Raw genomic sequence first — 24,351 nt, 5'->3', positions numbered from 1 at the left:
AAGTTTGCATAAATTATGTGATCTGCAAATAACTTCCATCTACGAAGGCGTCAATTGTGTATCCATTGCAACAATGTCTTGTTGATTAACGGATAGATTGGATTGAAAGATACAGCATGAAAACAGGATCTTCGGCCCACTGATTCTACACTGACTATCAATCATCTCTTCACACCAGTTCTATGTTAACCTACTTTCTCATCCACGTTCTGCACACGAGAGGCAGTTCACAGACAATTAATTTACAGACCCGCATGTCTTTGAGTTGTGGGAGGAAACCAGAGCATTCAGAGGAAACCAACCTAGTCACAGGGATAGTGTGCAAACTCGACACAGACAACCCCCAAGATTAGGATCGAACCCGGATCTCTGGTGCCCTCTGGAGAATTTGGAAGGGAGTTGAACAATGTAAATTTGGTTGGGAATGAACTGTGTTGAACACGGTAACTTTGGCTGGGAGGTGGATGTGTAAAGCACCGTGAATTTGGCTGGGAGTTGATTGTGTTAAACGTGTGAATTTGGGCGCGAGGTGACTGTATCGAACACAGTGAAAGTAGCCAGAATTTGCCTCGAACATGGTGAATTTGGCCAGACGTTGACCATGTAAACACGGTGAATTTGACCTAAAATTGACTCTGTTAAAGGATGAATTTGGACATAAATTGACAATGTTTAAAAACAGTGGATTTGTCCGGAAGTTGAATGTGTTAAACAGAGTGAATGTTCCCGGAATGTGACTGCATGGGTTTTCTCCCGGAGGTTCAGGTTTCCACCCACATCCCAAAGATGCACCAGTTAATAGGATATTTAACCTCTAAGTTGGCCCTAGTTGGTAGGGAATAGATGTGAAAGTGGGACAACATAGAACTAGTGTGAACAGGTGATTGGTGTTCAGCATGTCAGTGGGCCGAAGGGCCTGTTTCCCTGCTGTATCTTTCAGTCAATCTCAACTTGTGACGTACACAGTGAATTTGGCCGGGAAATGTTGGAACAAGGAACTGCAGATGCTTGGTTTCAAAAGGAGATACAGTGTGCTGGAGTAATTCAGCGGGTCAGGCAGCATCTCAGGAGAACATGGATATGGTGATGTTTCGGGTTGGGAAACCTCTTCAGTGTAATACTGGGAGATGACTATGTTAAACATCGGGAATTTGCTGGACATTGACTATGTTAAACAGTGTGAATATGGCTGGGAGTTGACTGTGTTGAACACAATAAATCTGCCTGGTAGGCAAACAACTGCAAAACCCATGTTCAATGTAGTATTTAGAGATACAGCATGGAAACAGGCCTTTAACCAGCCGAGTCCACGTCAACTACACAGGGTCTATGTTATCCCACTTTCACATCCACTCCCTACACACTTGGGACAATTTACAGCAGACAGTTAACTTACAAACTCACACATCTTTGGGATGTGGGAGGAAACCAGATCACCCGGAGGAAACCACAGGGATAACGTACAAACTCCACACAGACAGCGCCCGAGGTCAGGATTGAACTTGTGTCTGACATTGTGAGGCAGCAACACTACTGCCTGCTGCCGCCCGAGTTGTGTCAGGTGGTCACTGGTCGCAGACTGAGCCTGTGTGTCGCAGACTCCAGCTCCTACCCTGAGTTTCACAGTGGGGTTGAAGCAAGTGGTTTATTATATTTCACTGCCATGTATTCATATCGTGATCATTTCAGTTTGCTCAAGGATATGTGTAACCATTACAAGCTTTACCATATCACAGTAATGATGGATCAGTTAAATAACTGGGGTAGTCCACGAGAAATCCGAGTTCATGTCACTCCACAGTAGCTAGGTAATTTATATTCTATATCAAATCTGGAATTGCCCATCTCCAGCCCAGTCTGGCACTGACTACCTGATCTGTATATGCAGTTCCCATAGCAGTCTCAGCCATTGCTGCGGTATCCACAGAACCGCAGAATGACGGCACGGTGGCACAGCGGTAGAGTTGCTGCCTCACAGCGTCAGAGACCCGGGTTCAATCCTGACTATGGGTGCCGTCTGTACGGTTTATATGTTCTCCCTTGACCGCGTGGGTCTTCACCGGAAGCTCCAGTTTCCTCCCACACTCTAAAGATGTACAGGTCAATTGGCTTGATAAAATAGTTTTTTGTCCCTAGTGTGTGATAGTGTTAGTGTGCAGGGATCGCTGGTCGTAGTGGACTTGGTGGGCCGAAGGGCCTGTTTCTACGCTGTATCTCTAAACTAAACTAAAAACTAAACCTCATTGGAAAGTGAGCAGTGTCACTCGCCAGGGGTCAGTGTCAGGGACATTCATATTCTTCAATGACGCACGCCATGATTTCTGAATTCATAGATGAGACAAGATTTGGCAATGTTGTGATCTGTGATGAGGATAGTGATGGATTGTAGCAGGCTGGTAGAATGGGCAGATATGTGACAGATAACGTTTAATGCAGAGCAACGTCAGGTGATGCAATTTAGTAGCAACAGAGGCAACTTAGAATAACCTCCTGGCCTGAGGCCATCTGTTGCCGGCCCGGATTTATCCTACTCTTGGTTCCTTTCCAGTCTCCCCCCAACCTAAAATCCCTCTGAAAAAGCATCTGGACACAAAATCACCTTGTCCATGTTCTCCAGAGATGCTGCCTGAACCGTTGAGTTACTCCAGCATTTGTGTCTATCCTTGGCTGGAACTGAGGGACAGGGGGCTGTGGATGCAAAAGTCTTCGAAAGTAGCAGCGCAGGTCATAGAAACATAGATACATAGAAAATATGTTAATGTGTCAATATAACTCTCAACCTGACATGTCACCTATTCCTTTTCTCCAGAGATGCTGCCTGGCCCGCAGAGTTGCCCCAGTGTTTTGTGTCTATCTTTTTCCATTGGCTGCTTTGCTTTCATCTCTTGTCATTGTATCTCTCCTCTTATTTCCACGCCTTTGTGAATTCACACTAAAGGACGTTTTGAAGTTTAACGTTTCAGCATGGTGAATGAATGGCCAGTGTAACCAAGGTATCTACAATCCCCCAAATAAAGCAGAATCACTCTTAGTGTAACTTGCCTCTGGTAACTATTTAATTATGATCTCACACGGGTAGGTCCACTCAAGGAGGGGATTTATGCATGGAGGGAGTGGGTGAGATCCTTCATGTGTACTCTGCATCCGTCTTCAAAGAGAAAGTCATTTATAATAAGAGTCTGTTGATATTCCAGTGCGTGAATGGTGTCCTTCCATTAGTCTATGGAACTGATGCACCACAATGCTAAGAACTATATTCTGCACTCTGTATCTTTACCTGTGCTCTATCTATTGTACTTGACTTTGACGATTGTATTTATATACAGTTTACCTGATTGGATTGGATAGCATGCAAAACAATGCGCTTCCTTCACAGTATCTTGGTACATGTGACATGATTGGCATATCTTGAACTGCAAGGGAATCGAGGGTGTGGGTATATGTGTTGAAGTTTCGTTTAGTTTACTTTAGAGATACAGAGCGGAAACAAGCCCTTCAACCCACTGAGTGCGCGCGATCCCTGTACGCCAACATTATCCTACGCACTAGGGACAATTTACTTTTTTTGACCAAATCCAAATTAACCTGCGCACCTGTACGTCTTTGGAATGTGTGAGGATAACGGAGCGGCAAGGGAGAACCCAAACGGTCACAGGGAGAACGTACAAAACCTGTACGTACTGACAGCACCCGTAGTCAGGATTGAAGCCAGGTGTCTGGCACTGTAGGAAGCAACTCTTCCGCTGCGTCTCCGCGCTGCCCCGATGTGGGTGTCCTGTGCATGGCATGTAATTGGGAAAGCTCACCAGGTCACTTTGTTTTGATCGGGGTAAATAATGCCAAAGTTGAAAGGTTGAGCTTCAGTTACAGCCAATTAATCTACAAACCTGTACGTCTTTGGAATGTGGGGGGAAACGGAGCTCCTGGAAAAAACTCACCCAGGTTTTCTCCAGGAAGGAAGCAATTTCACTGGCTCTCCACTCCGCATTGGACCACTTGGGCAATAAAAACACTTACGTCAGGCTGGTGTTTATCGGCTACAGCTCAACGTTTAATACCATCATCCTTTCCAAGCTGGTTACCAAGCTCATGGAACTGGGCCTCTGCACGTCCCTCTGCAATTGGATCCTCGACTTCCTCATCCACAGACCACAGTCTGTTCGAATTGGCGGAAACACTTCATCCTCAGTAACAATTAGTACGGGAGCACCTCAAGGCTGTGCGCTCAGCCCCCTGCTTTACTCACTCTATACCCATGACTGCGTAGCCGGACATAATGCCAACTCCATCATCAAGTTCACCGACGACACCACTGTTGTTGGACAAGTCAGAGTATAGAAGTGAGATCGACCGACTGACCAAATGGTGCCAGCACAACAACCTGGCTCTCAACATCAGTAAGACCAAGGAACTGATTGTGGACTTTGATAGGGGAAGGATGAGGACCCACAATACTGTTCACATCAGTGGGACGATGGTGGAGAGTGTCAATAACTTCAAATTCCTGGGCGTGCATATTTCCGAAGATCGTTCCTGAACCCAGCACACTGATGCAATTATAAAGAAAGCACATCAGCAACTCTACTTCCTGAGAAGATTAGGAGATTTGGCATGTCGAAGAGGATTCTCCTAAACTTCTACAGGTGCACAGTAGAGAGCATTCTGACTGGTTGCATCGTGGCCTGGTTCGGCAACTTGAACGTCCAGGAGCGAGAAAGACTACAAAAAGTTGTGACCACTGCCCAGTCCATCACCGGCTCTGACCTCCCCACCATAGAAAGGATCTATCGTAGTCGCTGCCTCAAAAAGGCGTCAAAGACTGACACCATCCTGGCCACACACTCATCTCACCGCTGCCATCAGGAAGAAGGTACAGGAGCCTGAAAACTGTAATGTCCAGGTTCAGGAACAGTTTTTTCCCTAAAGCCATTGGGCTGTTAAACACAACAACGAATAAGCTCTGAGCTCTGAACTGCAAAAGACTATATTATTATTACACTATTTTTGTTATTTATTGAACTTTTTCTTTTTTTCTCTTCCCCCGTTATGTACTATGTTTACATATTCACGTATTCTGTTGTGCTGCCGCAAGTAAGAATTTCATTGTCCCATCCGGGACATATGACAATAAAACACACTTGACTCGACTATTGAGGTCACGGGAAGAACGTACAAATTCCGTACAGACAAGCACCTCTCTAGTTAGGATCGAACCCGGGTCTCTGGCACTGAATGCCAAACGTGAAATTCTGTGTCGAGAAATGGGTTTCTTGTGCAAACAACATGTGCATTTGTCGATCACAGTGGTGAGCGAACAGACAGCGGTGGATTAATTAGTTACACTTGCATCCAGTGGAACGCGGAAGAATGAGAGTTTTCGACATATTGGTTTTCATCAGTCACAGTATTGAGTTTAGAAGTTAGGAGGTCATGTTGCAGTTATATAAGACGTTGGTGAGGCCACCTTTAGAGTATCGTGTTCTGTTTTGGTCACCATGTTATAGGAAACATGTTGTCAAGTTTGAAAGGGTTCAGAGATGATTTACGAGTATGTGCCAGGACTCGAGGGATATAGGGATAGGTTGAGCAGGCTAGGGCTTTATTCCTTGGAGCGCAGGAGGATGAGGGGTGACCTTATAGAGATGTACAAAATCATGAGAGGAATAGATTGGGTAAATGAACAGAGTCTCTTACCCACAATTGGGGAATCAAGAACCAGAGGACATAGGTTTAAAGTGAGTAATCTCAGAGGTAACTTTTTTACACAAAGGGTGGTGGGGCAGGGACTATCACAATGTTTCAGAAACATTGAGACAGATACATGGATAGGGTAGGTTTAGAGGGATATGGGCCAAAAGCAGGCAGAAGGGACTAGTTTAGATGGGGCTTGTTGGTCGGTGTGGGCAAGTTTCGCTGAAGGGCCTGTTTCCATGCTGTATGACTATGCCTTTATGAGAAGTGATATGACAGATCATACAAGATTCTGCGTGGTTTTGACAGGATACGTAGAGTCAATGTTTATACACGTGGTAAGTCCAGATGAGGGATCACTGTGTGAAAGTCAAGGTTCGTCTATTTAAGGCAGAGATCAGCCTAATTATTGTTTCTCCCTCACAGTGGTGAGTCTATGAAATTCCTCAAAGGGCTGTGGAAACTGTGCCATGAGGTATATTAGATTGGACTGCAGACTTACATTACACTTGGATCTGTCATCGCATTAAATGTTGGAGCAGGCTCAAGAACTTGCTACTCTTACATTAGTTACTTTAGAGATACAGCGTGGAAAGAGGCCCTCCGGCCCACCGATTCTGCACGGACCAGCTATCACCCCGCACACTAGCACTATCCTACACATTAGGGAGAATTTACAATTTACAGATGCCAATTAACCTACAAACCTATGCGTCTTCGGAGTGTGGGAGGAAACCGGAGCACCGGAAAAAACCAACGTGGTCACAGGGAGAACTTACAAACTCCATACAGACATCACCCGTAGTCAGGATCGAGCTCAGGTCTTAGACACTGTAAGGCAGCAACTCTGCTGTTGCGCCACCGTGCCCCCCCCCCCCCCCCCCCCCCCTCCTTCCAATTCCTATGTTTGGAGGTCCTGGGTCAGCAGCCACGGAACATATTTAACATATTTGCTCACGCTAAGTAATGTTTGTGTTTATCAACAACACTCCTAATCCAAAATATAATGACACTGTTCTTTACGTTAGTGCAACATTTATTTTTCCTGTGACTCAACTTGCAATTTTTGTTTCAGCGTACATGAAGCGACGACATAGCTCCGTGAGTGATGGACATGGGAGTGATTCATCCGTGGCTGGCTTGGACTACAGCCAGTGTGCCAGTCCCCAGACACTGGTTCATGTGAAGAAGCCCAGGGTGGTGTTGGCCCCAGAGGAAAAGGAAGCCCTGAAGCGAGCGTACCAGCTAAAGCCATATCCATCCCCAAAAACTATCGAGGAGCTCGCTGCCCAGCTCAATCTGAAAACAAGTACCGTCATCAACTGGTTTCATAACTACAGGTGAGTGTTGACTGCTATTATTTTGGACATAGGTAGCCCATGCCATGGCTTCAACCAAGTACAGATCCACCACCCATTTTCCAGCAACTGGTTGTCCGACATCTCATCGAAACTTCCGCGCCAATCGGTAGATCAAATTTTACGAGAGACACTTGAAATCCCCTCAGAAAATGTGGCGCCTAGGCCGGGTGAGGCATCTGCAGGACAACCCATGTTTTGAATTTGCAGCTGGGGCTCTGGAACTCCGGCCCGGCTGGAGCCGGCAAATCCGTTCCCAAAGCAGACTTCCGCGGCTGCCAATATTGCGGGCCCCACAAGCCAGGCTGCTCTAGGACACAGGGTAGCTGCGCATAGGATGCAAGGTTGGCTTGGTGACAGAAAGCAGAGGGTGGTAGTGGAAGGACACTGAGAGCTGGGAGCTTTGCTGTTTGTGATATGTATTAATGACTTGGATATGAGTGTAGGGGGATTGATAAGTGGCCAGGGAAAAGGTAGGTCCGCACAAGGATAAAGGGGGGAATCTATTCTTGTTGGTGGAGGATATAGGTGAGGTACTAAACATGTATTTTGCACCTGTATTCACTAAGGAAAAGGACTTGGAGTACAGCGAGATCAGAGTGGAGAATACTAACGTGCCAGGGCAGTTTGAGATTGTGAAGGACGTGATGCTGAGGCTCTTGAAGAACATTAAGGTGGATAAGTCCCCTGGATCTGATGGGATCTATCCAGGTTATTGAGGGAGGCAAGAGAGGAGATTACGGGAGCCTTGACGAGGATCTTTGTTTCTTCTCTAGCCATAGGCGAGGTCCCAGAGGACTGGAGGGTGGCCAACGTTGCCCCTTTGTTTCCGAAGGGAAGTGGAGAGAATCCAGGGAACTATAGGCCGATGAGCCTCACATCAGTGGTAGGGAAAATATTGGAGAGGATTCTCCGGGATAGGTTTTAATTTGAAAGAGGGTTAATTAGGGAAAGCAAGCGTGGCTTTGTGCGAAGCAGGTCATGTCTTACTAACTTGTTCTGAGGAGCTGACAAAGCTGATCGATGAGGGTGGGGCGGTGGATGTTGAATTTTAAAAGGCATTCGATAAAGTCCGCCATGGTAGGCTGAGACTAAGATGCACGGGATCCACGTTGATTTGGTCCTATGGACTTAGACCTGGCTCACTCATAGAAGACAGTGGGTTGTGATGGAAGAGAGGTATTCTGGCTGGATGCCTGTCACCAATGGAGTTCCGCACGGATTTGTGCCAGGACCTCTGTTGTTTGTGGTATAAATAAATGACTTGAAACTAATGTAGATGGAATGGTTGGTAAGCTTGCAGACGACACAAAGATGACTGAGGAAGGCCGTCAAAGTATACAGCGGAATAGGAGAGCTACAGAAATGAGCAGAGGGGGAGGGGTCTGGGGGAGAGGGGGAGAGGTCTGGGGGAGGGGTCTGGGGGAGTGGGGGAGGGGTCCAGAGGAGTGGGGGAGGGGTCTAGAGGAGGGGGGGAGTGGGGTTGTGGTTTTCTGGAGGAGTGGTGAGGGGCATGTTAGTGCTGTCGGGGGCTGGCAGGACAGAAACTATAAACACATCTCTCCTGCCATGGGAATCTAGAGTAATTGGCATAGACTATTAGGAAGAATTGATTCACTAGTAATCTTTGGGATCCTCTTTGCCATTGTGAGATAGATTATGACATTAAATTTGTTCAGGGCGGAAGCTGGAGTATTTTGGGACCATGTGGAATCATCAGTCATAGGGACTGAGCAGGAAATGGTTTGGGCAAATGCAGGAAGCATCCACGACCTGAGTGAATAGGCTTCAGGGGCGTTGCCATCTGTGTTCAATGTCCTTGTCTCTCTCGTTGCATGCAGTGCTTTGTCCTCTTTCCATCTTGAACATGTGGTGTTTGGCCTGATCGCTGCCAGAGATTTTTGCTTTTAACCAAGTGCTATAAAATGAAAGATAAGTAATAGAAAATAAACTGAGGTCAGTATCACCACAGTGCACGGTATGTATATCAGTCAGGTATCACTTTAGCACGTTTGATGCAGTTAATCGATAGCGGAAAATAAAGTCCACCAAATGTCAAATCCCAGGTGAATGTTGCACAGGAATTTGAAAAGGGGAACGTAAATATTGAGTACGCTCTACTTTCCTGATTTGAAGGCAAATCTTAAGAATGCAGACAAACACGCCTTGATCAGGAATCTCAACATCTGGAGTGTTAATTGGTTTAATTCAATGAAATACTGACAATGTAAGCTACCATTTCATGGGATCTAAAGGAAGAAGCTAAGCAAGGAAATGTTAACTATATAGCTGAGCATTGTAACATTACGAACAATTCTGACAGGCATAAAATATAAGCCAAAAATGCTGTAAATACACAGCAGGTCAGACTGCATCTGTGGGGAGGAGAGATGGAATCTCTATTTCAGGTAGGATACCCTTCTTCAGAACTGAGGAGACAAAAGCAAAGATGTCTTATCAGAGATAGCCCCCTCAGCCTTTGCAAAGGGTTTAGAGGAGGTTAACTAGAATTATGCCTGAATTCGGGGTATTAGCCACAAGGAGAGGTTGGACAGACATTGTTTTCTCTGGAAAACTGGAGGCTGAGGGGAGACCTTTAGAATTCTTAGACTTTAAACATACAGTGCGGAAACAGGCCCTTCGTCCCACTGAGCCCACAGTGACTCGTCATCATCCCGTACTCTAACACTATCCTACACACTAGGGCCAATTTTACTAAAACCAATTAACGTACAAACCTGCACGTATTTGGTGGAGTATAGACAGCACCCTAATTCATGATCGAACCCGGGTCTCTGGCACTGTAAGGCAGCAGCTCTACCACTGTGCCACCCTGATAGAAATATATAAAATTATTAGTCATAGATGAGGTAGACAGTCTGAACCCTTTTCCAAGGATGGAAATATCAAAAAAGATACAAGTGCTGGAGTCACTCACTGGGTGAGACAGCATCTCTGGAGAAGATAGACACAAAAAGCTGGAGTAACTTAGCGGGACAGGCAGCATCTCTGGAGAGAAGGAATGGGTGACGTTTCGGTCGAGACTCTTCATCATACTGATCGTAAGTTGGAGGGGGGGGAGTTGGAAGAGAGGAGGGGCTGGACAAAACCTGGCAGGTAATGGGTGGATACAAGTGAGGGGAGTTGTTGATTGGACAAGGTCCAGCGATGAAAAGATAGAAGGTGTGAGACAAAATAATTGATTATCTTCTGTCTTTTCTGTATGGAAATATTAAATACTAGAGGGCATAGCTTTAAGGTGAGAAGGGCAAGGTATAAATCGGGGAGGGTGGTGAGTGCCTGGAACGTGCTGCCCAGAGTGGCGAAGGAGGCAGATACCACAGTGGCATTTGAGACATTTTTGGATAGGCACGTGGATATGTAGGCAATGCATATGGATTATATGCAGGCAGTTAACAGTTGGCGTCATGTTCAGCACGGATGTTGTGGGGCAAAATGCTTGTTCCTGTGCTGTGCTGTTCTGTCCCCCACAGATGTATGGACTTGCTGAATATCCCTAACGTTTTCCGTTTTCATTCATATTTCCAGCATTTGCGGGTGCTCTTGGTGTGGAGTTTGCACGTTCCCCCTGTGTCTGTGTTGGTTTCCTCCAGGTGCTCCGCTTTCCTCCTGCATCCCAAAGACATGCCCTTAGTGTGAGAGAATGGATGAGGAAGTGGGACAACGCAGAACTAGTGTGAACAGTGATTGATGGTCGGCGTGGACTCGATGGGCCCAAGGGCATGGTTCCAGCTGTATTTACAACATAAACTGATGAATCACACCCATTTTAGGATCTTCCGTTCATACGTGTGGGAAACAGTTTTCCTGTCATCTATCAGGAAGATCCAGTCCATCTCTCAGGACTTTCCTTATTAAATATTTATACTAAATAAATGGACTTGCAGCTCTACAACTTAATTAAACATGTGGGCTTGCTTTCAAAGCAATATCCATTTGTGTGATGTGGTGAAAGATGGAAGGGAAGCCTCTTGAACTAGTGAGTGCTGTCTAACAGTTTGTCTCATGTTACGTTTCAGGTCCCGTATTCGGAGGGAGCTGTTCATTGAGGAAGTGCAGGCAGGGCAGACAGGATCTAGCGGCTCTCCATCTGTCAGAGGAAGTAGGACAGGTCACAGTTCCGAAGGGGAGAGCTGTGATGGAGGAGACTTGGAAGTGGTGGCTGAAGAAAAGGAGAATGTGATGGGAAAGGAGAGTCCCAGCACTGGGCGAGTGAGCCCTCAGGGAGGGCAGGTAGAGCTGCTTTGTGAAGAGGATGCAGAGTCTCCCCTGCAGGGCGAGGCTAAAGACACCGCAGCGGGGGTGAACAGAAAGGAATCGTCGCACTCTGAGAGAGACGCAGCCCTCTCCCCAAATGCCGCGAGCGAAGACGAGAGGATCCTGAAGCGCCAGGGCCGAAGCAAGAGACCTCAGCGGGAAGCACGTTCGTCAGGCGCGTCTTTGGAAGAGCTGCGGAAGGGCCAGCCTCCGGTGCAGTCCGTCGTAGAAGAGGACAAGTCTACCTCAACAGCCTCCACGTCAGCGACTGGGGCGGAGGCCAGCCGGGACTTGAAAGAAGATACCTCGTTGGGGCAGCAGAAGACGGGCTGTGGAGGCTCCTCATCCTCGTCCACCACAGCCTTTCAGAAACGGCTGTTCAATTTCTCTGACGCAGCATCACCTGCCCAAAAAACAAGCTTGCGTGAGAACAGCTTGAGGCGCAAGAAAGCAGCCAACTTGAACAACATTATCCATCGTCTGGAGAAGGCTGCCAGTCGGGAAGAGCCCATTGAATGGGAATTTTGAGATTAAATTATTAATTATGCACAAGTCCCGAGAGTTAGGTATTGGGAAACCTCGGACACTCTGTACTCATTTTATTCTGTCACGCACTTAATGCCCTGCAGGCCACAGGGCAAAAATGCCATAGGCCAAGGTGCATATAGAAAGGAGAGCATTAAGTTCTGTTCATCATAGCATTTTCAAAGCGAGAGTTGAAACATGCAGTTAAGCTTTTGTACCCTGAAGTGTTTTTGTGTCATGACTGATTTTCAAACTGTCTGGGATTAACTGTTACAGCTTTGCCTTCCCCCTCTGCCAAGTGGGCTTCAGGCAGCGGCAGCCATCGGCTAAAGAGGGGGTCTCCTTGCCATCAAATGGCAGCAGAGCGATATCACACTATTAACTTCTTAAGCAAGCAGAAAAAAAATTGGAGCGTTTTCAAATGACTAGAATTTTATAGCTGTTCAGTTGCCACTGAGAGATTGCACAGTCATCTGACTCTAAACACACTAGTTTGGTTTCTTAGATATTTTGAGATTTCTTGCTGTTTTAAACTTTGAAAGAGAAAAACACATTTAGCCCACTTATTTTTAAAAAAAAGGTTATGTAAAAAAAGATTTGTCAAAAAGATGTGGTAGGTGAGTTAGTGTTTCCTTGTATGTGAATTTAGAATAATGATATGTAGTGCACATTGTTTCATAGCTTTAACTGACTCTGGTTTCTCTGCAGGCCAGGGTTTGTTTAATACACTCCATTTTAGGCCAAATCAGGACAAGATCTGAACCTAGATATTTTATAACCTGCTTTTTAACCTCTGAACCACAAAGCACGCTGATCAGACCTCATATTATTGTCTTTTTGTGTGCGAGAGTGTGAGTGAGAACGAGTTTGTACGTGTGTAAGTTTTTAGGTCTGGCTGATTTCATACATACCGATGCACAGTTTGAGTGCGTACTGCCACCCTTTCCTCAATCAGCTATGTCATCCATAGGGCTTGTATGAGTTAGCTTGTCATAAGTTACATATTTTTCTTGCCATATCTTTCATTAAAACTAACAGTAGATGATTTCAGAATACAATAATATTTTTTGTGCTTATTTATAGGTGCGTTTTTTTTTCTTTCCATTGTTAGGAAGTGATGAAAGGGAGCAAGTCTTGTTCTAAAGGGTCAGACTGCCGGCAGTATTTGGGATATTTTACAAGTTTCACTGGATAAATATTGGCTCCTTGACATCTTTCAAGCTCCAGATTATTGATTAGAAGTTGTTTCACAGTGTAAATTGCATCATGATTTTTGTGTTGGTCCTTTTAGGTCAGAATCCATTGAAGTATCTGTGTAGCACAATCATAACCTGTCATTTTAATTATAATATATGAACTCTGTTTTCTATAATAATTATGGTTGAGGAGTTATATACCTGATATTGCACCATGGTGTGTTGTGTGTAGTTTTTGTAGCAGATTATGACTGTTTATAGGGAAACTACATTATCTGCATGATATGTTAAATAATCATATATTTCTTACATAAAATCATGCATTGCATATTGATTGAGCACTTAGCTGTTAAGTGTACTTATGGTGCTGATTCAACTCCAGCTGGTCATAGAGAAGGGCTCTCGGAGGCTGTAAGGCAGTGAGTTAGAATGAAATGCTCCATATCCATGCCCAACTGAGAACATTCCTCAACATCAAGCTGTACAACTAGCTTTCCCTCCGAAACATACAGTTAGCACAAGCCCCAGTGCAACATGATCCAATACAAATCTTCCTCCCAGCCTTTGAGTGTAACGTGTCATTGCTGATAAACTATCATGGGCGATCTCCATTCACTTTTCTTTCTTGCTCCTCAGCCTGTCCATGGCTGAGAGAAACACACTACTTCCAGTGCTCTGCTGTGAGATGAGGTCCAGAGATGATCCTGGTATCCTCCTTCCTCCTACAAGACAACCGTTTAACATGACTCCATTAGCTGAGCCACATATCCTTGGAAGCTATGGTCTAAAAACAGGCCATTGGACTCACCCAGTTAACATTGGCTTTTACCCTTCATGTGAGCTTGATCTAATATCAATAACTGAATGTCACTACCTGTCATAGTGAAGTTTGACTTTACGGTTAGGATTACTGACTAATTATTGGAATTGCAGTCAAGTAATATAACTGCTGTTCTCCTCTACACAGCCCAACAGTACACAGTTGGCCCTAACAGCCAGTGGATAAGAGTTACGCGCACTTGTAATAAGGGGTGTGTGTTCTTCCCTATTTATAGTAGTGCTACTGGTTTAAGGCAGAAATTAGTAATGAGACAGGATATTTCAGGAAGATTGACATTTTTGCTGACTGGGTTTTCTCGAAGCTGTCCTCATGAATACAGCATTAAGGCAGTACTCATTCCTGCTCCTCTCCCTTCTGCTGCTCTCCCTTTAGCCCAGGACCAGGAATTTACTGCCACTCCTCTGTTCCAAGCTACTGGATTATTACCAGACTTCACGCCTAAGGTCTGTGGGAGGAACATGTCAAGCTGAAAGCTTCTCATTTTGGTAACTTTGATAAATGAAACATTTTATAAAATCCCATAACTATTTTTGAGACTACAAGCTGTCCATCTGTTGTCTAACCCTTCCCTCCAACATATATATCCTTCTGCAAAACAGTCCACTTTGCAATGTAATCTTTATGCTGGACAACTCAGGAAATTACACCTCAATTGGATCACGTGAGGATTGGCGCTGGTATAACTTGAAGCTTCAACGTTGATTTTTTATCCTAGAATAAAGCAATTTAATCCTAGGAATCTTTGCAGTAGTGGAAATTTCTGTAAGGGCCCATCCACGCGAGGGGTTTAGGATTATAGGTACAACTGTCCCTTGTTCATTGTAATGAAGTTAATGGTGATACTTGGAATAATCATGGAAGATGTTATTTTTAGGAGATCAGTTGGGCAATAGGCCTGTACATTATTTTGACAGTGTTTGCTATCAGCCTACACAGAGCAGTTATAAGAAGGTTGTGTCAGCAACAGCATATTTACTTGCAGGCATGTGATTTTATTCATTCTAACCGTCTGTTTTGTCATTAGTGTTTGTCATTATTACCTGTAGTCTTCACGCCTTTGTTACACTGGTGTTTAACTTTAGAATCGTGTGGTATTTCAGAATGATGTATAATGTAGCACACATTAGAAATCCTTTAATATTCATGAATATTAAGCTCCTAAGAACAGTGATCTTTATATTTTGTGCATAAGTATGAGTTAATAACGACAAAGTACAGATTACTGCCTTAGGAAATGAGCAAAGCCTAAAAACACATCCTCTCTTTAAGCTGTGCCGAAGCTAACTGAAGGTTTTAGAGTTAATACTCCTCAGTCAAATAGTCTTGGCGTTTGATCCATTTGTTTGTAAATAACCTTTGGAGCTGAAATGTTGAGGATAATAGAAGCATTGACTTTGATTCTGTATTGGAAACACTGGTAATTTATTCCTTTGATATTTAGGTCAGACTGGCTGGAAAACCTGGTTGATTTTATTTGATGACTATAACTGCTTTATTGTCCCCTTTATCCTCCCCGTATCCCCGTAGTTTTCAGCATGTCGCCATTCATAGTCATTTCAACATTGATGCTTCATTTGAAATTCGGGTAATAAGTTTTACTTCATTTTTATTAAGATAGTTTACAGGCTAGTGTAAACTTTATTTCATTTCAAGACATATCCCTTTTAATAACTCTGTGTAGCCCAGTGTAGTACAGACAGTTGCACCCGGTGATTTTATGGTGTATATTTACAGGTTTTGTTAGTTCTTGTAAATAATTGTAGGTCTTATAATTTTACAAACAGGTCAAATATTTGGAAACTGTTGATTTTCCACACAAACCGTTTGGGTGGTAAAACAGTTTAGTCCTTCTGAGTGAAAATGGATAAAGGCATTGGCAACAATATATCATTTAGCATTAAGACTGAAGGAAGCACAGATTGAGATTCTGTCCCGGATAAAGAAATACCTTCATTCTCAATTCTTTACAATTATTTTACATGTGTCATTCTTTTGCACCCAACCTTTCCAAGAGACTGCTTCGACCTGATGATGTTAATTGCCAACTGTTACAATTTGGTTGTGTAGTATTGAACAATATTTTTAGTCTGAGAATCAGCTCTACAGAAGTGCTGAAACTTGTACTAAATTTTACATTTTATGGCTAGAGCACTTGTGTGCACCATTTCCATTTTAGAAAATTGAAGCTGTCACCAAATTCTGAAGGTCTGTGGTGTGTTCTATGTACTAGATACTAGATTGAAACTATCAAAGTTCATTCCATTTCTGACCCATAACAGCTATTGAGACCATCCCCGTCTTTCCTTGGGTGATATTGCACCCAAATCTGCTGAGATTGCTACCTGCATTACCAAGTCACCTTAACATTCGTTGATTAAAACATATTCCTGTGAACTTCTGCTCAATTTGTGGATCCCAGCATTTAATGCTAACATTTGGTGCTGGTATAAGTCAGTGGAAATATCAGAGCAGGATAGTGTGTGCCTTGAGTAGGATAGTATGCAAAGAATGACAGAGTGAGACTCTGTCATACCCTGAGATACAATGAATGCAGTCACTGAATTGGTTCCCATAAACATTTGCACCAGTGGGTTAAAAGAAATAAAAAGGAAAATACATCCCCCAAAGCACTTATAGCATATTTTGCAGAGAATATATTTTTAAAATCTGTTGTGATACAGTCACAGAAGCACAAGATTTCTAAAATCGGAAGGAGAATAAATTCTGTTCAGAGCCTTAGAGGTATTTTCGTATAATATCCTTCAAAATGGCGGGTCATCAGCATATTTTCTCTCAAAAGCACTATTATGAAAAAAAAAAGCAATACTAACATTCCGTGGGTTTTTAGCTGTAATTTTGTAAAACAAAAATGTCTCCTTTGAACTCTTTTCCTCTAACTCTTTAAAAGATGTTTGAAATCATTTTGCTGTTCAACAGCAAGAAAATGCACTCCATGTTCCACACCTCCTGCCAGTTATAAAGCACAGCCGCCCAGTATACCTGTGCTAAAACTCCGTTTTGTAAATAAATAAATATTTGTTCACAAATTTTGGGAATTGGCTACCTTTTACTGCCAAAATTTTCTATGGAAATCTCACAAACATTTCACAATTTTCATATAGCGTATTTACATCTCAGAAAAATTTGCAGCCAATCTCATTTTTTAGGAGGGTATTGTAAAGGGCCTGCCCCACTTCAGCGTCATTTCCACGTCACGCAGGTGGCGGGCGAGGATTTTGAGAATCCCAAAATCGTGGGGCGCCGCGCGCTACCACGCGTCACTGCCTACGCCACCACGTATCACTGCCTACGCCGCGCGCGTCGTGACGCGTAAATGATGTCACGTAAATGAGGCCCAAGGGGGACAGGCCCTTTAGGAAAGAATGCATAAACTCTCTACATTTCTAACAATGTCCAGAGGCTTTCTACAGTTATTTCCTGCAACTAATCAATTAACGCTGAGATGAATTTATTATTTAGGCCTGCCCTTTATCTTGCAGACTTCAGCCAACTGATCTATTTAAAACCTTTGACAAGGTTGGTTGCATTCCTGAGAATAAATTTCACAGTTACTACTTCTAATTCATATATTATGTAAATCCTTGTGTTTTAATCAATGCTGGAAGACGTTACCAAGATATTTTCTGTTTGTCATGATGAAGACACATGCTTTGCATCCAGTGTAATTTATTCAGAGAGCAATATCACTAATGTAATCAATATGCACCTTTATTTCACGAGCATTAAGTAAACAGCACACCTATTCATTTCATGAAAGCATGAAACACGGACACAGAGAAATGCGACTGTCACTGGTTAAATGATATAAAGTCGATTAAACTTTTCCTAATTTTCCCACAAAACTGGATAGTGGCAAAAATTATTTATTTTCAGTAGGAAATGGGACAGATACTTTTGTGTATTGTTGTTGTTGACCACTTTAGTTTAGTTTAGAAATACAGGCTCTTCGGCCCACCAAGTCCGCGCCGACCAGTGATCCCCGCACATTAACCTACACACGGTAGGGCCAATTTACAATTATACCAGGTTAATTAGCAGTGTGTTAGGAAACCAGAGTTCCCGGAGTAAACCCACACAGGTCTCCAGGAGAACGTTCAAACTCCGTACAGACAGCCCCCATAATCAGGATTGAACCCGGGTGTCTGGCGCTATGAGGGAAGAACTCTACCACTGTGCCACCCCCGTCCCACTTCCCAAGTTATTTCTTCCCATTTGAAGTCAACTGGTTTAGCTACGAAAATAGCATCATTGGTAAAATTGATCTGTCGAATATTCTGTTAAAATATTCTTCATCGCCCATAATTATGATTTGTTTTTCTCTCTGTTGCTATTAAATGGTCCCATTGTTAGTTTTGATGTGTTTATCTTGCACAACCATTGCCTATATTCTCAACTTCTTCATAGGCTTAGCTTAGATGGGGCATCTTGGTGGGCATGAACGAGTAGGGCTGAAGGGCCTGTGTCCCTGCTGCATGACTATGATGGATTGAGGATGATTGAGATAGCCATAAGGCTAAGAATTTTCATTCTTCCCTTTGAGACGGAAATGCTTGACTAACATGATTGAACTGTTGGGTTTTACACTTGTGTCCCCCTTTATTTTTCTTCATCCCGCCTGTGCTGTATTCCATCATTAGGCTATTCTAAACTGCTAAAGCCTGACTCTTCTGACCTTAAGCTATGCATCAGAGAAATAAAACTATCCATTCCACCCTGCCCTCAACAATTCCACAATCACTAAAATAGATCAAATTATCTGTATGGTATTATATTTACATCCAGCAGCAATTTGGTTCACACAATTTCTGGTCACCTTAATTTTAATTATTTCCCTCTCTACCTGAGTGTGTCAATAAAAATGCATTAAATTGATCACTGCAAAACTTATTTTGTGACAATGGTGCGTCGCAGGTGCAGTTTTTTCCACATCGTCCCCATCAGTAAATGTATACTATCTGAGCTTGGGTCCGTGATTTTGTTTTTAAATGTAAATAAAGTACGACTGAATAAAAGTACTCCTGTACTTTAAAAAAATTCCAGTTGCTGGAATATGTAGGAAATCAGTAAACATGTGAGAGAAGAAACATTCCTGTTCCTCTTGAATCCCTCTGCTTCATTGCAGAGCTACAGAGTTGAAAGCCTCATCTGCCAACAGCCTTTCCACACATCACCATGGGGTTCTGCACCATCCTTTTGAGTCACAACTTGTTTGCTCTGTTACACTGGTTATATCCACACCATCACTTCCACATTAGTACCAGATTTCTCTCTTGAAATCTTTCTGTTATTCCCTAATTTATTTTTGTGCTTTCTCAGAATCCATATTAGTACGCATGCCTTCGATCACATCTCCAAATTTTTCCAGTCAATATCTTGAGACAGTTTTATTTCTCTCGGATGTGCTACTGACTGCTTTAAGGCACTGTGTATATAGAGGCGGTGATTTTGTGGCCATATGCTAATTTACAGAGGGCTATTTCTGGTGTGTTCACTGATTGCTGAGCATCATCTTCAAGTGTAACTGCTGCAGTTCTGTGGCTAGCCTGGTTCAGCTGAGAGTTTCAACCATCCACAGTCAGTGACTACACATTGTTATCAGCAGGTTGGGGTCTCACTTAGACCAGGCCAAGTCAGGTGGACACACAAATGGCTGGAATCTGAAGTAATCCATCAGTTTTCCCTGATTTAATTTTTTTTAAATTTGTTTCTATCTTCTCAAAATCTAGGTTTGTGCCCATACCACCAACAAAGATATGCCCCTGTCTCATCCCTCCCTCCCTCTCACTCACTGAGCTTCCCCCTTACTCACACACCCCCACCCCTCCCTCTCCCTCACCCAGCACGCCCCTCCCTCCCTCTCACTCACCCCCTTACACTAGCTATCTTCCCTCTGCACACTCTGTCCTGATGCAACATCTCGACCCAAATCGTTGACCATCCCTTTGTCTCCACAGATTCTTCTTGACCCGCTGAGTACTTCCAGCAGTATTTATTTGCTCAGATCAGTTGATCCCGTTTCCTACTCTTTCATCATAAATCAACATTGTGACAATTCAACAGCTCTTTGGCTACCAAGTGAAGGTGGTTCTAATTAAATTTAAGCTCCCCAAAACCATGGGATGAGTTGAATTCCAATTCATATGGATTGAATCAATATGTTAGAAGACATATTCTAACCAAAGTTTATGATTTTACTCCTGCGTTCATTAAGCCTTTTGATTTTTCTAATTCTTCATATTCCGTCCATTCTCCCTTTCATGCTCAGCTTCAGCCAGCAAAGTCCTTGTAATATGAGTTCATGAGATTAATGATATTATTTCGACCCATAATTAAGACCAGCAGTGTTGGTTGTCAAAAATGCAACAACCTGGCCGATAACAACACAAAAGGAAGTAAAAATAACGGAGAGGTCTGTAACGCTGGATCACTTAGCTGACAACTCAACTAATATTGTCAACCTCGCCACTCTTGAGGCCCATTTGCTTCCTTCCTTCTCGTTTGCTAGTAAGAATCCATAAACCCAGACCGAATAGAATAGCTTCAGCAAATTAAGATCATGCATTTTATAAACAATTCTTGAAAACAAAACCCAGTTAGGAATTTTTTAGTGCACGTGTGCTTTTAAACTATCTTTTCCATTTCCCTGTACTACAAAGATAAACCCTTATGGTCAGAAGATCCAGTTGAGACTGCCTGCATTAAATGTCCACTTTCAGGAGAATACCCTTAATAATGGCTAGGGTGCACTCTGTTTCTGTGTTCCTTGCTTTAAAACACCAGTTCTCACTTTTTTAAAAAAGGATTTATGTTCAAATGTTACCTAAAATAAAGTATTTTAAACTACTAAGTAACACAAAAGTGCAAATGTTACTAATTGTTACACTCAGTTGATTTTATTTAACGTTTCATTGGGTTTCTCAAAAATGTATGGCAGTTTTTAGTCAAAACCCTCGGTGTAAGAATGTAATACTGAATTTATCCTCCTGATCCCTTGGACAGGAGGTGAGAGGTAAAGGCAGGTCAGCCGTAAGATAAAAGATGCAGGACACTCCTATAAAAATGGATTACTGCAGAATTTGATTTGGAAAACCTCAGACAATCCAGCAACCCACATAAAAGGACAGAGTGACTCGATGCCTGAACAGAGAATCTGATCTGAAGTAGGGTCTCGACCCCGAAACGCCACCCATCCATCTCGCCAGAGATGCTGCCTGTCCCGCTGAGTTACTCCAGCATTTTGTGTCTAGGTTTCTCTATGACCTCCTGAATGCTGTGAAATGTGATTAAGCAAATACTGTTCTGGAAAATATGCTGACTTGTAACGTCAGTGACAGAACCTCTGACAACTGACTAATTTAATATAGCTGAAAGATCAACAGTCCGTTGTGACTCAGAGCTGGGGGTGTGAGAGTGGGAAAGCTAGGGCAAGCTCAGATCACGTTCATCGCAGTACGAATATGTGAGCTCTTCTTGCAGCATGGAGGTTGTGGCTTGATTTAGTCTCAAGATGTCGAGAAGAAATAAGAAGTGATAATAGAGTGTGACTGTGTCCAGGATTGCAGTTCCAGTAGAGATTATTCGTTAATACATGTATCCCTCTCACTGCCTTACCCCGAGCATTGCTGAAATGTTCTGAAAAATGCCCCTTGGATCTTATGAGCAGATAGAGCAAGATCAGGAATTGCAGTCTGTTTTGGCCTGATGAAGGGCAAAGTATGTGGTCCCTATGAAAGATGAGAGTTATCACATTGGTGCTGAGGTATGTTAATGTCACAGCTGGAAGGAAGAATATTGAATGTTAATGTATCAGGTACCACTGGGAGAAAAGGACCCTGTAGTGATGAAAGCAAGGCAAGGTTATGCCTTTCACCATGAGCCAGTGATAGACTGCCCAGTCTAGTTGCGGCCCGAGCAGGTTGCATTAGCTGCTGTGCTCATCGTCGGCAGTTACAGAGAGTTTACCTCTTTGTCTGCAGTGGACTAAATCAAGATCCCACTGCTAAACTGCCCAGCCAATGATCCCTGAGAACAAACAAGCAAACGTCTTTTTATACAATTCTGAATAATAGGTCGTACCTGACATTTTAACTAGTCTTTACTCTCCTCAGATGCTGACTGACTTGTTGAGAGTTTGTTGCCTCTCTTTTTCTTTAGATTTCCAACACGTGCAGCTTTTTAGTGTTGGAGTTACCGACAACATTTGATTTAAGTTTGAACATGGCAAACGAGTTTCACTTCTGGCTGTTGAGATTGAGCACTCTTGCAACGTTGCACAGCGTTTGTTTCCACAGTGCGAGTATGAACCATGGGTTTATAACTTGACGTGAGACAGTGGTTGTAATATTTGCTCCAGCATCCTACAGCCGTCTGTGAATAAAATAGGTAGAAAGAAAAGGTCTTATTCACACAAGCTTTTCCTTTTTGTTGAGGAGGGCAATGGGATTCCATAGAATTAAACATGACCATCTGTGAAATAATGAATTGCCATTCGTGGGCAGTTTCTGAACTGTACTGCACGGCACGCTGATGTGATTCAGACCTGGACAACTTTAATAAGCTTATTGTCTGCCCTCTCCCCTAGACGTCTTGTGGTGTCTTATAGTTTAGCATTATTTCAGTTATTAATGCGGTCACAAACTAAATGTTTTAGATGATTTTTAGAATTTGCTATTCACAGTCACAGAAAACAAAGTCACAATAATAAACCCAGATGACCAAAACAAAGTGTCATTTATGTGCACATAGCTTTATGCTAAACATTTTTCACTGTGATCCACGTTTCATAGCTATTTTTTCTTGGTATTAGAAATTGATCAACACTTTTCTATATGGCTGGCAGAAGCAGAATCTACCCCTCCGTTGGCAGAATCAGGTTTCTCTCTGTCTCTGGTGATTAGTCATAATGCATACTTTGTTCTCAGCACTGTAAACAGTCCCTATATGATATGGAGAAGCAATATCACTGTATGAAACTCACATGATGTATTATTCACTAGCACCCTAGGTGTGATAATTGAAGTAAATATCTTTTATACAAACACAGTATTGGCCTTCATTGTCTTTATTTATGTGTAATCATTTACAGTAACGACTTTAATTTGTGATACAAAGATGTGATGCAAATGGTCAGATGTTTCAGCTGAGGGAATGCGTATGTGAAGAGTGCCAAGCTTGTGTGTTGATGTACGGCTGATGATATCCCCTCCCAGCTCGGCAGCTCAGGCTCATCTTGTGGCATTTTGTGAATAGTTAGCTGTGTTCCTACTAACCTTGGGCAGATGCTCAGTTATTCTCTTCCACAGAAAAGGCAGGAACTGTGTCCTGGTTCACACCTAGTAGTCCTCCCCTTGAAAGCCCCGGCGCATGGGCTTTTATTCTACCCTTCCAGCCATGATCCAGGTAGGCAACTCCAACCTGTTAACATCTTCAACGTGAATAATCAGTAGTGGGAAATATTCAGCTTCTGTTGCATGTTGCACAGTTTTATTATTAAAATTATAAGTTCTTCAATTTGTGTTGATCAAAACCTCTGGAAATCTTTTTCCTCTAAAATCCCATTTTGAATTGTGATGGGATGCAGCCACCTGCTGGAGTTATGGAACGTCACACATTTAAATCCTGTTGGTAGTCACGTTATCCTGAACATCTTCAACACATTGAAACGTAAAATCAAACTATAACATCATTGAACGACACCTATTCCTTTTCTCCAGAGAAGCTGCCTGTCCCACTGAGTTACTCCAATCTTTTGTGTCTATTTTCGGTGTAAACCAGCATCTGCAGTTCCTTCCTACACATCATTGAATTATTTCTCTGTGGTTGCCTGAATTTTGTTGAAGTCTTAGAATTCCGAGTTATAAAGCATCCATTTTAAATTCTACACCCTCCCTCACCCCCCTCCCCCAAACATTGAGCTTGCAGCACATGTCCTTAGCACATTAGATAGGCACAAAATGCTGGAGTAACTCAGTGGGTCAGGCAGTATCTCTGGAGAAAAAGGATGGGTGAGGTTTCGGGTCAGGACCTTTCTTCAGGCTGAAAGTAGAGGGGTGGGAACTGAAGTTTGATTAACACATTAGCACATTAGTTTGTCTCTAACAAATACCAGGGATGATACCTTGCAGCGGCTGATGTGAAGTCTGTGTATCACCATCGCTTGGTGGGAGCTCCCGCAACCCCGGGTGTTTAGAAGCTTGATTTTGTCAGGTTTCTGTGAGGCTTTTTAGAAAATCCAGGGGAAACGTACAAATTGCGTACAGACAGCACCCGTCTGTACTGGGTCTTTGGCGCTGTAAGGCAGCAACTCTTATGGGCCTTTCCCACTTAAGCGACTTTTTCGGCGGCTGCCGGCACCCGTCATAGGTTGTCGAAAATGTTCAACATGTTGAAAATTCAGCGGCGACCAGAAAGACGCTCCGACTCTTTGGGCGACTGAGGAGAC

The 24,351-nt window shown here is 43.3% G+C and overlaps 1 protein-coding gene and 1 long non-coding RNA gene across 2 annotated transcripts in view; one reads left to right on the top strand and one right to left on the bottom strand.

The window, feature by feature from the left end:
• cux1 (cut like homeobox 1) overlaps positions 1-24,351 on the top strand; it is a 445,449-nt gene that overhangs the window by 365,992 nt on the left and 55,106 nt on the right. The gene's annotated exons all lie outside the window — the stretch shown is intronic.
• Positions 19,609-23,806, bottom strand: LOC116988722. Its single transcript, XR_004416051.1, has 3 exons — positions 23,794-23,806; positions 19,754-19,757; positions 19,609-19,714 (listed from the first exon to the last, which is right to left on the bottom strand). It is a non-coding gene; the product is annotated as an uncharacterized LOC116988722 (long non-coding RNA).

Source organism: Amblyraja radiata, chromosome 28 (assembly GCF_010909765.2).
Source record: "Amblyraja radiata isolate CabotCenter1 chromosome 28, sAmbRad1.1.pri, whole genome shotgun sequence".
NCBI classification, from domain to species: domain Eukaryota; kingdom Metazoa; phylum Chordata; class Chondrichthyes; order Rajiformes; family Rajidae; genus Amblyraja; species Amblyraja radiata.
Note: the sequence above shows the minus strand (reverse complement) of the source record. Positions and strands in the feature narration are given on the sequence as shown.